This window comes from Henckelia pumila, chromosome 3, assembly GCF_033568475.1.
Source record: "Henckelia pumila isolate YLH828 chromosome 3, ASM3356847v2, whole genome shotgun sequence".
NCBI lineage: Eukaryota > Viridiplantae > Streptophyta > Magnoliopsida > Lamiales > Gesneriaceae > Henckelia > Henckelia pumila.
Window position 1 is genome coordinate 29,993,628 of NC_133122.1, and position 13,610 is coordinate 30,007,237.

Here is a 13,610-nt window from a genome sequence, read left to right on the forward strand (position 1 = left end):
ACTAATCTCAAATGTGGATCTATAAATAGGTCTTCATTTCGATGAAAAATACAATTGAGTTGAGAGAAAAATATTATAAAGTGTAGAGTTTGATATATTTTGAGTTTTGGAGTATTTACTTTTTACCGTAAATTTTTACTTTTTCACAACATGTTATCAGCACGAAGCTCTAAAAGTCCTCCATATTTTTCCAAGCTCCAAAACACAAGAAAAATGTAACAAAAGTAAGAATATTTATTTTATTGTTTATTTATTTGTTGTATATATATTTAATATATAATATCATGTTATTATCAGAAATGATAAAAAAAATAGTTTTTTTAAAAAAAACTTGTTATAAATCCTGGGAGGATGTTAAGACGACATTCCACACTCACAGTAAGTGATACGACAAGTATAAAATCCTCTAAGGTTTTTAAACAATAACGTGATATGAAATATATTTATTATGTATATATACTAACTATATCAATATATAATTTCATGTTATTATATAAGAGGTTGTCTAGGACACTGACCTTATAATAACATGATATGATATATATTTTATTGCGTATATTTAATTATGATTATCATTATATGAATCACATGATTATCACAAATTTTTATTCAACACATATTCGATTTTTTCTTACCCCAACGGTAACAAACGGCTAGTTTTTGCCCTATAAATATGTTCACTCAAACTCATTTTCAATCACACCAAATTCACTCTTTCTCTCTAAATAATTTCTCCTCGATTTTTCGAAGATGAAGATGATGGCATTTCTAAGACTATTTTTCATAACGATTATGATCATCATGCTCACGAGTCTTGTACTCACCAACGATTTTCCACCACATACTTTTTCTTTATTTGTACAAGCACTTGTAATCTTCGTTCTTCCATTATTATGTATTGTCATATTAATGAAAATTAACTAATAAAATGCATTGTTATTTTTCTAGTACCACCATGTCAAATTTGGCAAAGATTGAATTCGTTGCGCTCGATATCACTGGAAAGAATTATATGTCATGGACTCTCGATGTAGAGATGCATCTTGAGTCATTGGGTCTAAGTGATACCATCAAAGAAAATAATATATCATCCTCACAAGAAAAGGCAAAGTCTATGATTTTCTTACGTAGACATCTTGATGAAGGATTGAAATGTGAATATCTCACAGAAAAAAGACTCAATGATTTTATGGAAAGGGTTGAAAGAAAGATTTGAGCATATAAGGGAAATGATACTTCCGACCGCCCGTGATGAATGGAATACGTTGAGATTCCAAAACTTTAAAAAAGTCAGTGATTATAATTCTGCGATGTATCGAATAGTCTCGCAATTAAAATTTTGTGGACTTGAAGTCACAGAGATAGAAATGCTTGAGAAAAACATTTTTCACTTTTCACGCATCGAATATAACTCTACAATAACAGTATAGAGTACGTGGATTTTCAAGATATTCTGAACTCATCGCATGTCTTCTTGTGGCGGAAAATAACAACGAATTGTTAGTAAGAAATCATCAATCCCGACCCACTGGTTCAACGGCATTTCCAGAAGCAAATGTCATAATTAAAAATGAAAACCAAAATCAAAGGCATAGACAAGATTTTGGTCGTGGACAAGGTCGAGGAAGTGGGCGTGGACGTGGACGTAAAAATTATCGCGGTCGTGGTCGTGGCCGTGGATATGAAAATAATCGAGATAGTTATTTCAATAACTCATCTCAAAAGAACGTCACGAATCACCCACCAAAAAGGCAGCATGAAAATACGAGTGAAAATGAAAATCACTCAAAAAGATCTGAGAGTGTTTGTTATAGATGTGGCACTCCAGGACAATGGTCACATATTTGTCGAACCCCTGAGCACCTATGTAAGCTCTATAAATAATCGACAAAGGGGAAAGGAAAAGAGACCAATTTTGTTGAAAATAGTGACCATTTAATTGGTTCAACTAGTTTCAATGCTGCAGATTTTTTGAATGATTTCGAAGACATTGATTAAAAGATTGGTGGGACTAGATTGTAACAAATTTGTATTTTTCATGCATTCTTGTATTATAAAGCATGTTATATTTTGCATTTGTATTGTACTTAATTTTTCTTTATTGCATTTTTGTGAAGTTTGATATGAAAAATACTATGAGCAAACATGGAAATAATATCATGAAAATTTGCATACCGGATAGTGGTACAACGCACACTATTCTGCGAGATGAAAGATATTTCTTGAAAATAAAACCAACAAAAACAATTGTGAATACCATATCAGGTCCTGTAGACTTGATTAGAGGTTGTGGTAAAGCACAATTTTTGTTACCAAATGGTACAAAATTTCTGATAAATGATGCTTTATATTCACCACAATCGAAAGAAATTTTTTGAGTTTTAATGACATATATTCTCATGGATATGATACTGAGACGATAACTGATGGAAATCAGAAATATATGTGTCTTACCACATATAAATCAGGAAAGAAATATGTGGTTGAAAAATTATCAATGCTTCCTACTGGATTGCATTATGCACATATAAGTCCAATCGAATCAAATATGATGGTTAATAGTTCTTCAATATTAACAAATTGGCATGATCGATTGAAGCATCCTGGTTCAATAATGATGCGAAGAATTATTGAAAATACGTATGGTCATCCATTGAAAGACCAGAAGATCTTTCAGAATAATAAGTTTCAATGTAAAACATGTTCTCTTGGAAAACTTATTATAAGACCATCGCCAGCTAAAGTCCAAACAGAATCACCCATATTTCTTGAACGCATTCAGGGTGATATTTGTGGGCCAATTCATCCACCATGTGGACCATTTCGATACTTTATGATATTGATCAATGTTTCTAGCAGATGGTCACATGTATGCTTATTGTCAACTCGAAATGTGGCATTTGAAAGATTAATGGATCAAATAATAAAATTGCGGAATCAATTTCCCGATTATACAATCGAGAAAATAAGACTTGATAATGTTGGAGAATTTACTTCCTTAACTTTCAATGACTATTGTATGTCAATGAGAATTACTGTTGAACATCATGTTGCTCATGTTCATACACAGAATGAATTAGTTGAATCATTGATTAAACGTCTACAACTGATTGCTAGACCAATGATTATGAGAACAAAACTCCCTATTTCTATATGGGGACATGCAATTTTACATGCTGCGGCATTAATTCGCATCAGACCAAGTGCATATCATAAATTCTTCTCATTGCAGCTTGCATTTGGTAAAGAACCAAATATTTCTCATCTGAGAATTTTTGGATGTATGGTGTATGTGCCTATTGCACCACCTCAACGATAAAAAATGGGTCCTCAAAGAAAAATCGGTATTTATATTGGTTATGATAGCCCATCAATCATTCGATATCTTGAGCCTCAAACAGGCGATGTGTTTACAACACGTTTTGTTGATTGTCATTTTAATAAAGAAATCTTCCCAATGTTAGGGGAGAAAAGAAACACATCGAAAAATAAATCACATGGTGCTTACCATCATTGTTACATTTGGATTCAATGACCAAACAATGTGAGAAAGATGTACAGCAAATTGTGCACTTGCAAAAAATTGCAAATCAAATGCCAAATGCATTTGCAGACACAAAAGGGGTAACAAAATCATATATACATGTTGTAAATGCCCCCGCTCGAATTGAAATTCCGAAGAAACAAATTGAAGACACTCATGATGTCATAAAATGCTTGAAGCGTGAAAGGCCAGTCGGTTCCAAGGATAAAAATCCTCGAAAAAAAAGGCATAGAAAAATACGATGATCATAAAATAGAAAATGATGTTCCAGAAAAAACACCTGATGATGAAAATGTTCTGTCAGAACCACAAACTGACGAGAATCATGAAATCTCTATCAATTATATTAATACTGAAAAAATATGGAACCGAAAAGATATAAAAGATATTGATGAGATATTTTCTTAAAATGTGGCATGTGACATCATAAATGAAAATGAGGATCATGAACCAAAATCTTTTGGTGAATGTAAAACTCGTCATGATTGGGCCAAATGGAAAGATGTCATCCAGGTTGAATTGGATTCGCTAAATAAACGTAATGTTTTTGGACCTATAGTCCTCACACCTAAAGGTGTAAAACCTGTTGGATACAAATGGGTTTTTATTCGAAAGAGAAATGAGAAAAATGAAATAGCAAGATATAAAGCTAGACTTGTTGCACAAGGTTTTTCTCAAAGGCTTGAAATTGATTATGAAGAAACGTATTCTCCTGTTATGGATGCAATTATATTTCGATATTTGATTAGTTTGGCTGTGTCTGAAAATTTTGAAATGTGTCTTATGAATGTTGTTACAGCTTACTTGTACGGTCCACTTGATAGTGATATATACATGAAAATCCCTGAAGGATTTAAGATGTCTGAAGCACAAAGTTCAAAACCCAAATAATTTTATTTTGTAAAATTGCAAAGATCATTATATGGGTTTAATCAATCCGGCCGAATGTGGTATAATCGGCTAAGTGAGCTCTTGATGAAAAAAGAATATGTAAATTATCCAATATGCCCTTGTGTTTTCATCAAGAAAACAACATCCGGATGTGTAATTATTGCTGTATATGTTGATGATTTAAATATCATTGGAATGAATAAAGAAATTCAAGAAGTTATGATGTACTTGAAGGAAGAATTCGAAATGAAGGATTTTGAAAAAACCAAGTACTGTTTGGGTTTGCAAATCGAACGAAAAAAATGTGAAATTTTTGTTCACCAGGCAAATTATACAGAAAAGATCCTTAAACATTTTAATATGGATAAATCAAATCCATTAAGTACTCCAATGGTTGTAAGATCATTAAACATAGAAAAGGATTCATTCCGTCCATGTGAAGATGATGAAGTTATTCTTGGTCCAGAAGTACCATATCTAAGTGTCATTGGTGCCCTTATGTATCTTGCAAATTGCACTAGACCTGATATATCTTTTGCTGTAAATTTATTGGCAAGATTCAGTTCATATTCAACAAAGAGGCACTGGAACGGAATTTAACATATATTTCGTTATCTACAAGAAAAGACAGATTTGGGACTTTTGTACTCAAAAGACACCAATCAAAGTATAATTGGTTATGCTGATGCTGGATATTTATCTGATCCACATAAGGCACGTTCCCAAACCAGATATGTATTTACTCGTGGAGGCACCGCAATTTCTTGGCATTCACAGAAACAAACACTCGTAACAACTTCATCAAATCACGCCGAGATTATTGCATTACATGAAGCAAATCGTGAATATGTATGGTTAAAATCAATGACCAAACATATTCAAATATCGTGTGGATTGACAGTAGATAAGAAGCCTGTGACACTATATGAAGATAATGTTGCATGTGTTGCTCAAATGAAAGAAGGATACATCAAAAGTGACAGAACCAAACATATACCCCCAAAGTTCTTTGCCTACACTCAAGAGCTTGAGAAGAATAAATATATTGATATCTGTTATATTCAATCAAGTGAGAACTCATCAGATCTCTTCACAAAGGCACTTCCCATGACGATATTCAGAAAGCATATATACAACATTGAGATGCGCAATCTACGGAATATGTAAAGAATCACTCATGTTAACATGAGGAGGAGTTTACGTGGCTGCACTCTTTTTTCCTTGCTATGATTTTTATCCCACTGGGTTTTTCCTAGTAAGGTTTTTAACGAGGTAGTATAAAACACGTAATGAAGACAGTCATCATATCACGATCATCATCACAAGGGGGAGTGTTGAAAAATATATTATTATTATTATGTTGAATATTGAATGTTGAATGTTGAATATTAAATTGTAAAATGTGAAAATTAGTGTGTGATGATGTAGATGATGATGTATTAATTTTTGGACTAATTTCAAATGTGGATCTATAAATAGATCTTCATTTGTGATGAAAAATACAATTGAGTTGAGAGACAAATATTATAAAGTGTAGAGTTTGATATATTTTGAGTTTTAGACTATTTACTTTTTACCGTAAATTTTTATTTTTTTCACAACAATATATATATATATATATATGTTGTACTTACTCAAGTTTAAAAAAATTTGTACGTTTTCGTTAGCTTTCTTGTATATATATATTAGATGCTGATATTGAACTCACACACTGACACACATATATCTGTGTGTGTATTACACGTATATAATTGCGTTTATAACTATAGGGATATTTATTTGATATTTTTTCATTTAGCATGAATTGAGAATTTTGCTTCTGAGAGACTTAGGGAAACGAATTTTATCTACATAATTACCGTACCAAAATTTAAATACCAAAACAATTATTTAAGTAAATTTTGTGAGACACATCTCTAAATCGATTTATCCTATGAAACGTATTATTGTTTATATTAAGGCTTCGTTTGTTACGATTATTATTAATCTCGATATAACTTATCTTATTTAATCCTACGTTCTTCTTGACGTATTATTTATCCATATATTAATTATTTATTTTATATCAATCAAATCATTAATTATTTATCTTATATCAATCAAATCATTGAATTGAAATTACTATTTTTCCCTTATAAATAATATTATTTATATTTTATTAATTATTAGAAGGACAAAATGGTAATTTATCATTTTTATATAAAATTTAATCAATCAAATCAAATAAACTATAATCTATCAATCAAATCAAATACTAAATTAACTATAATTTCTTATTTATTTTTATTTACATTACATTACTTATTTATATATTATCTATCATATCACGCAAAGCAAATTGAACCTAAACGTATTATTTTTCACTATAAGTATGGACATATTAATCGTCACGCAGATATAGATATTTGAGAGTATGAGACCTACTCAAATTTAAAAATTTCTTAAACTTTCGTTGGATCGATTATTGTCATATAATTATGCACCGAAAATCAATTTTAGTTTTTCTCATGTTAATCATGTAAGAATGGATACTTCCATTTAAAAAAAATCTAGCATTGTGTTTAATCACGTAATTAAAAAAATAAACAATGATATCGCTTACTTAATTACTTTAGTGAATTGCACGCGCATTGCACATGAGATCAGTTCTTTTTGAAAACAAAAAAAGAAAAATAAAAAAAAGAAAAATAAAAAAGTAGTTAATCCAGTACATGAAAACGACAATTGTATATTTTTACAAATCATGTTGTTCACTTATAAGTATATGCCATTTAACTTTCAAAAAGGCTCCATGTTCTAAATTTCTTTCGTCTTTAAGTTTTAAATATTCTAACTTTTTATCTATTGTTTTTATTATAATTCAAATTTTTGGTAAAGAACTCTTTTGGGATTCAAATACACCAACATATAATTATATGCAACAAATTTTTCAAGTTTGCCTTATGAGTACATTTATTTATTTCCAGATCTCGTGATTTTTCTTTATTATTACTTTTGTTGGGTAGTCAACAAAAGTCTCACATTGAAATATTAAGGGAAATAACATGAGTTAATATATTGAATGATATCTTCATTGGTAAGAGACCTTTTGGGAGTTCCAAAATCAAAACCATGAGGGCTTGTGCCTAAAATGGACAATATCATATCATTGTGGAGATATCCGGATTTCATTGACCTAACAAATGGTGTCGTATGTGGGAACGAGTCATGGTCTGATCGAGCCAATGTGGGTGGAATCCTCGGAGACTTGAACGAAGGAGAGTGAGGGCTCCCGATAAAAATCCGTGATAAGCTCTCGAGGGTGATGCTCCCGGAAATTCATATAAGGCGTGTGTCTCAACGCAGTGAAGAGGAGTGGCCTCGATTGGAGGATGTATTGAGAGGAGGCCCGGACCAAGTGAATGATCGTGGGACTTCGTTTGAGGGGGGATTGTTGGGTAGTCAATAAAAGTCCCACATTGAAAGATTAAGGAAAATCACCAGATTGTTGGGTAATCAGTGAATCTGGATCAACAAATCGGACTGGAAATCCAACCCTTGTGCTCAATCAATCAGGGTACACAGTCGATCCGGGTGATCAACCAACCCCAGCGGCATCCAATCCAATGATTAATCAATCTGGGTAGTCTGTCAATCAAAGTGGTCAACCGTCACTCCAACGATTAAAAAAAAAAAAAGTTTTATACGTCGTCGCATGCATAACGAACATGTGTCAAAGGTTTCAGGATTACTAGCAACGACACTTTGATAATCAAGTCACTAATCACTATATGACGTTCTCCTCATAAAATAAGAGTGCTTGAAATGTAAAATGAAAACCCTCCCTCCAAATGTGAGGAATTTGAGCTATTCATATACTTTTTCTAGACTAATGTGGGCCAATAATTTCCACCTCATAACATCGAAATTTTCACATGCAAATTGTGTTGTAAACAAAAATTTCTATAAAACGATCTATTAATTAATTTGTGAGATAAATATCTTATTTAACATGTTTATAAATTTTTTATGTTAAAATAATATATATATTTTTTTATATCACACATTAATGATATATAGAACACACGGGATTAAAATCCTAATCCAGCAAATTATACTATACCGAACACGTTTTCATCTACGATAAGATACTGTTATTCTAAAACTTGGCATGAAATATTAATAAAATATAAATTAATAATTAATGTTTGTTCTTATCCATTTCGTTCAAAGTCCTTGTCGGTCACGTGACCGCAAACCCCTCCCTTTCCACTATATATGTACAGACCCATAATATGAGAGATACGAATCGGTTCAAGAAAGATGAAGAACACCACCAAGAGTATCAAACCGGGGATCAAGCCGGACGCGAGGAAGGACCGGAAATCGGCCACCGGCAAGAGCGGATCCCCCAAGAAAGGCGGTCACGGCGGCAAATTCACGTGGGTGGGCGACGGTTACTCCCCGGCCGAGCTCGGATTCGCGGATAAGGAAGCCGTCACCATGGACGCCAACGATCCCAACATCGAAGATCGCGATGTGGTCAGTGCTCCTTGATCTGTGGATCATCCGCCCGTTTTCTGTGTATATAGGGTTTAATAAGTCGGATCTATTTGGGGATTGTTTCTTCGTGTCCAGTTCGTTGTAATTAATCTCACTCTCCTTTTTTTTTTCTTGATAATTCGTGGAATGAATGCTGCGATGTTTCGTTACGATCTATTGTTACTGCCCAATGACTGAATACAACGCAGCGTAAGGTTCAGTAGTGAAAATTGTTCGGTTGCATATGAAGCGTTCGATGAATGTACTACGTGTGAAACAATCACTGGTTGACACATAAAACAACATACATGCATTCATCACATTGAAATATCAAAGTGATTGGGATATAAGAAATGGGTTAATTAGGTAGATTGAAGGGCTTAAACTACTCAAAGTTAATGGGGGATCATTTGGTTGAAAGAGGGACAATTTGTTATGTTAGAGGAAGTGTCATACATCTCTTTCTGGCATTCGATTCCACAAGCAAAACGATGTCTTTGATGACACCCATTTTCTTGAACTTGAGCTATAAACGACTCAAACAGGGTTTGGACCAAGAGTTTAAAGTTTTATATTTTTCCACTTATGTACAAGCAGGGTTGTAGTTGAATCAAGTTGCGCACGAGTTATTAGGAGTGTGACACGGTGAAAGATCGTTTGAGATCATTTGTCAATTTTATTGAGTTGAGTTTGAGCTTCAATGATATCGAACATGTTTGTTAGGATAGCTCGTTTATAGACTCGCGAGTGTTAGGATAGCTCGTTTATAGACTCGCGACTCGCGAGTCTGTTCGTGAGCTCGTCTCGTTCGCTTGGGTTGATTCAAAATTTTCAATAACCGTCCGAACACTGTACCAAAACGCATAGTTTTTTTTTTCATTTTTTTTAATAAATAACCACAGTTTTTTTTTAAAATATGAAATCCCACCGACTCCACGATGCGGTTATTTATTTATTTATTTTTTATCTAAAACTGCATGCACCGCATCGACTTACCTTATATAGTAGCTTTTAATAATTTTATTAATGACACATTAATATATAATATATTCTTAGTTTCTAACTTGCATTTCATCACTTTCTCTAGAAATCTTCCTTCAATATTTTCTTTTTTTTCTTTTTTAGCACAACAAATATTCTTAAAAATTATTTTATAATCATGATTAAAAATAAAAAAGGATCTAATTTATCTATTTAACTATTTTTTTATGTTATCTAGTTTATATAATTATGTTTTGTACTATTTGTGGTTATATTATCTTTAAATATGTTATTTATTATTTTTTTCATTATTGTTTTAAATAATTTAAGATTTTTTTTCATTCTAAAAAAAAAACCGCAAACCGTCCGCAACCGTTTAAAACCGCGAAACTAGTTTTATATGTAAAATCACAATTAAAAAATAAAGTATAACCGAACCGCAAAGGGCAAATCGGTTAAAGTTTTTTTAAAAAAATCACAAAATCGCACCGTGATCATCCCTACTATTCGCAAACACTTTAGTTTAGTACTAGTTTATAGAGATGCATTATATTGTATGTGTGAGCTCGATTTTATCTGTAATAAACTCGAACTAAGCTTGAACTTCAGCTTTGTATGCTTAACGAATTCGAAAACGAGTATATTTAACGAGCTCAGTTGACGAGCTGAGTTCGAATTGAACTCGAGCTAATTAATTTCAAAACAAGCTCAATTCAATGTTATATAAATCTCAAGTCAAACTCGAGCTTCAATGTTGGTATCCTCGCTTAGTTTATTTACATCCCTAGGCATAACGACTGGTCATAGAGATTAAGAATGACAAAATAGGTTAGGTCATTTTTTCGACATAAAGTGAATTGAGTTAGCGATTTCCAAATCTGCTAAATAGATAGATAACTCACTCTAGGAGTGGTAAAAATTTTCGAAATCCCGACCCTTCTCGAATTCCATCTCATTTCCGTCCCGAAAAACTCTCAACCCAACATTTTTTCGACCCGAGTTTTTGGGATTTTTTTCGTCACAATTAATATCGGGAGAGAGATTGAGAATATAACCTTATACCGACGTGATTATCGACTTTTCCAAAATAATATTATAATATATTTTATTAAAAATTTTATTAATAGATTGAACTAAATATTATTGGGTTTCAACATATAACAACTAATTATGAATTTAATTCGCATAATTGTTTATTGTTGGAACGGTGAAATTGTAAAATCACGAAATGACTTATTATTATTATATATATTTTTAAAAAATTAAATTAATAATTTAATTAATTCATATTTCTATTTATCTAATTAGCTCAAATATGTAGAACAATAAATGCAATTTGACAATCTATTTAACAAAAATTATCTAGTAATTAGTATCCGAATATTATATTAATAATTATCCGATTCACTTCTTTTCTTGACAAAACCTTGAAGCATTGTCCAAAATATTTTAATATTATATGTGTTAAGTTGAATATTTATTTTTTTTTATTTAGAAATATAAGTTTCGAAATAGTATTTTTTTAATAAAATAATCACATTATTTGTTTTTGGAACAAAATCTTGAACATGCAAACAAATTTCGAGATTTTTTCTATCTATCAGATGAGATCCCGAATGTTTAGGTCCCAAAATATGTCCGGTACGGGATCGGACCCATACATGAAACGACATGTCGAATATTGCATTTTGATGTATCTATCTGTTCATACATATGTACGTATTGTGTGGTAACCCAGTCCCATTTTACAAGATTAATTTGTTAATCATATTTAGATTTAATAAATCTTGATTAAGAGATTTTTATATGATCAAAAGGACCAAGGAATCGGGTCCAAAACGCCCGAAAAATGGTTAATGGGCATCTTTGGATCTGAACAAGTTCGGAATATCCGAACTAGGTTTAGAAGGTCCGAATAAATCAGAACCAACGAAGCAAGATCAGATTCTACGGGATGATCGGAGCTTCCGATCTGTGGTATCCCGTACGTGGCATTGAAGCTTGAACATGTAGCTGCATGTAGGAGTTCAGAACGTCCGAAGTGTAGATCGGAGCTTCCGATCTTGGCCGATCGGAACGTGGCATACAAGCGCAGATCGGAGCTTCCGATCGTGCTCTATAATAGGGACGAAATTTCTCATTTTCAAATCGTTCAAAATCCTCTCATCTCCTATAATGGCTCGATTTTAAGGGCTTTGGGACTCTTTTATAAATAGTTGGAGTAGGTACTAGTATATTTTTATATAACGGACAGTGTTCGTAATAGTAGCCAAGCAGTGGAGCTTTGACGAGGTGTCTAGAGGCCATAGCAGGGCTGTGCCCAAGCTCTGGGGCATTCAACATCAGCGGACTGACGATGGACGAAGTTATAACTTTAAATCCTTATAGAAAATAGGAAATATGCGATAGTTTAATTAAGACTTTTAGAGCATGTTAGATTATGCATGGTTATTATGAAATGTAGTGCTGCATGCAGGGGCGGAGCCACCCCAAAGGCTGGGGTGGGCTCCAGCCCAGGGTTAATTTTTTTTTTAATTATTAGTTATAATATATGTTTACTCTTAGCCCAGGTTAATTTTTTTAATTAGCCCAATATTTGGTCCAACTTATTTTCTGAAATATATTTGTGAGTTTTGTTTGATTTGATTTATTAAAAAAGAATTCAAAGAAATAGAAAACAACTCTTCTTTCAATCATGATTCTTTCCAATTGCTCTAAAAGTTTATTTTTTTTATCAAGAGTACTTTTGTATTTTCTAAAATTATATTTTGTTATTTTTTAACTGTTTGAATTTATTGATGTGTGTAATTATGAGTTTTTTGTAAATAATTGTGAAGTGGACTTTTTGAAATGATTTAATCTTAGTTTTTATGACTTTCTATGACATTTTTGTATTTTTTTTAATTGGAAAATGAAATGGTCTGTATTTTCAAGTAATTTATTTTTAGGATTTATATATTTAAAGTTTCTTCATTTCTTTGATCATAAATAAGGTGTTTTGAGTGGTTCATGTTTAAATTTTTTCATGATGTATTATATTATTTGAAACATCATATTTTTCATTTTGAGAATATTGTAAGGATATCAATTGAATGCGATGGTTTAATATATTATATATATAAATTAATTTTTTTACAACCACAAACATTTTTTTCGAAGTTATCTCACTTGTAACATCGATCACATCTTTAGTAGTTTATAATTTTTTTGTCACTATATAATATTTATAGTTATAATAATATTTTTCGAGTGTTCCTTGATTATAAATTATACTTTTAATATATTTTAATTTTTAAATATTTTATTTAAATTATTTTAATTTTTTCATCGAATCAATCAGCCCAGAGTGAAATTTTTTCTGGCTACGCCCCTGGCTGCATGGTAGGCTTGGAACCTAAATGTGTGCTTCTAGGAACTACCTTAGAAAGGTACGTAAGTACTGACTGAGATTGCAAACGGGTTTGCATGCTTATGTGTTGCATATTATATGACATGATGCATGTTACTGATTTGAGATATTATGCTGCATGTGCATTTCATATTGAGCTTGAATCTCCTTTGAGATAAGCCAGTGTTATGGGGTGCTCAGCCCTTGTTAGGACGTTTTGATACTGAGAGTCACTATGACCGACGGGTCTGTCGAACTATAGTGATCTGGGGATATTTTGTCCAC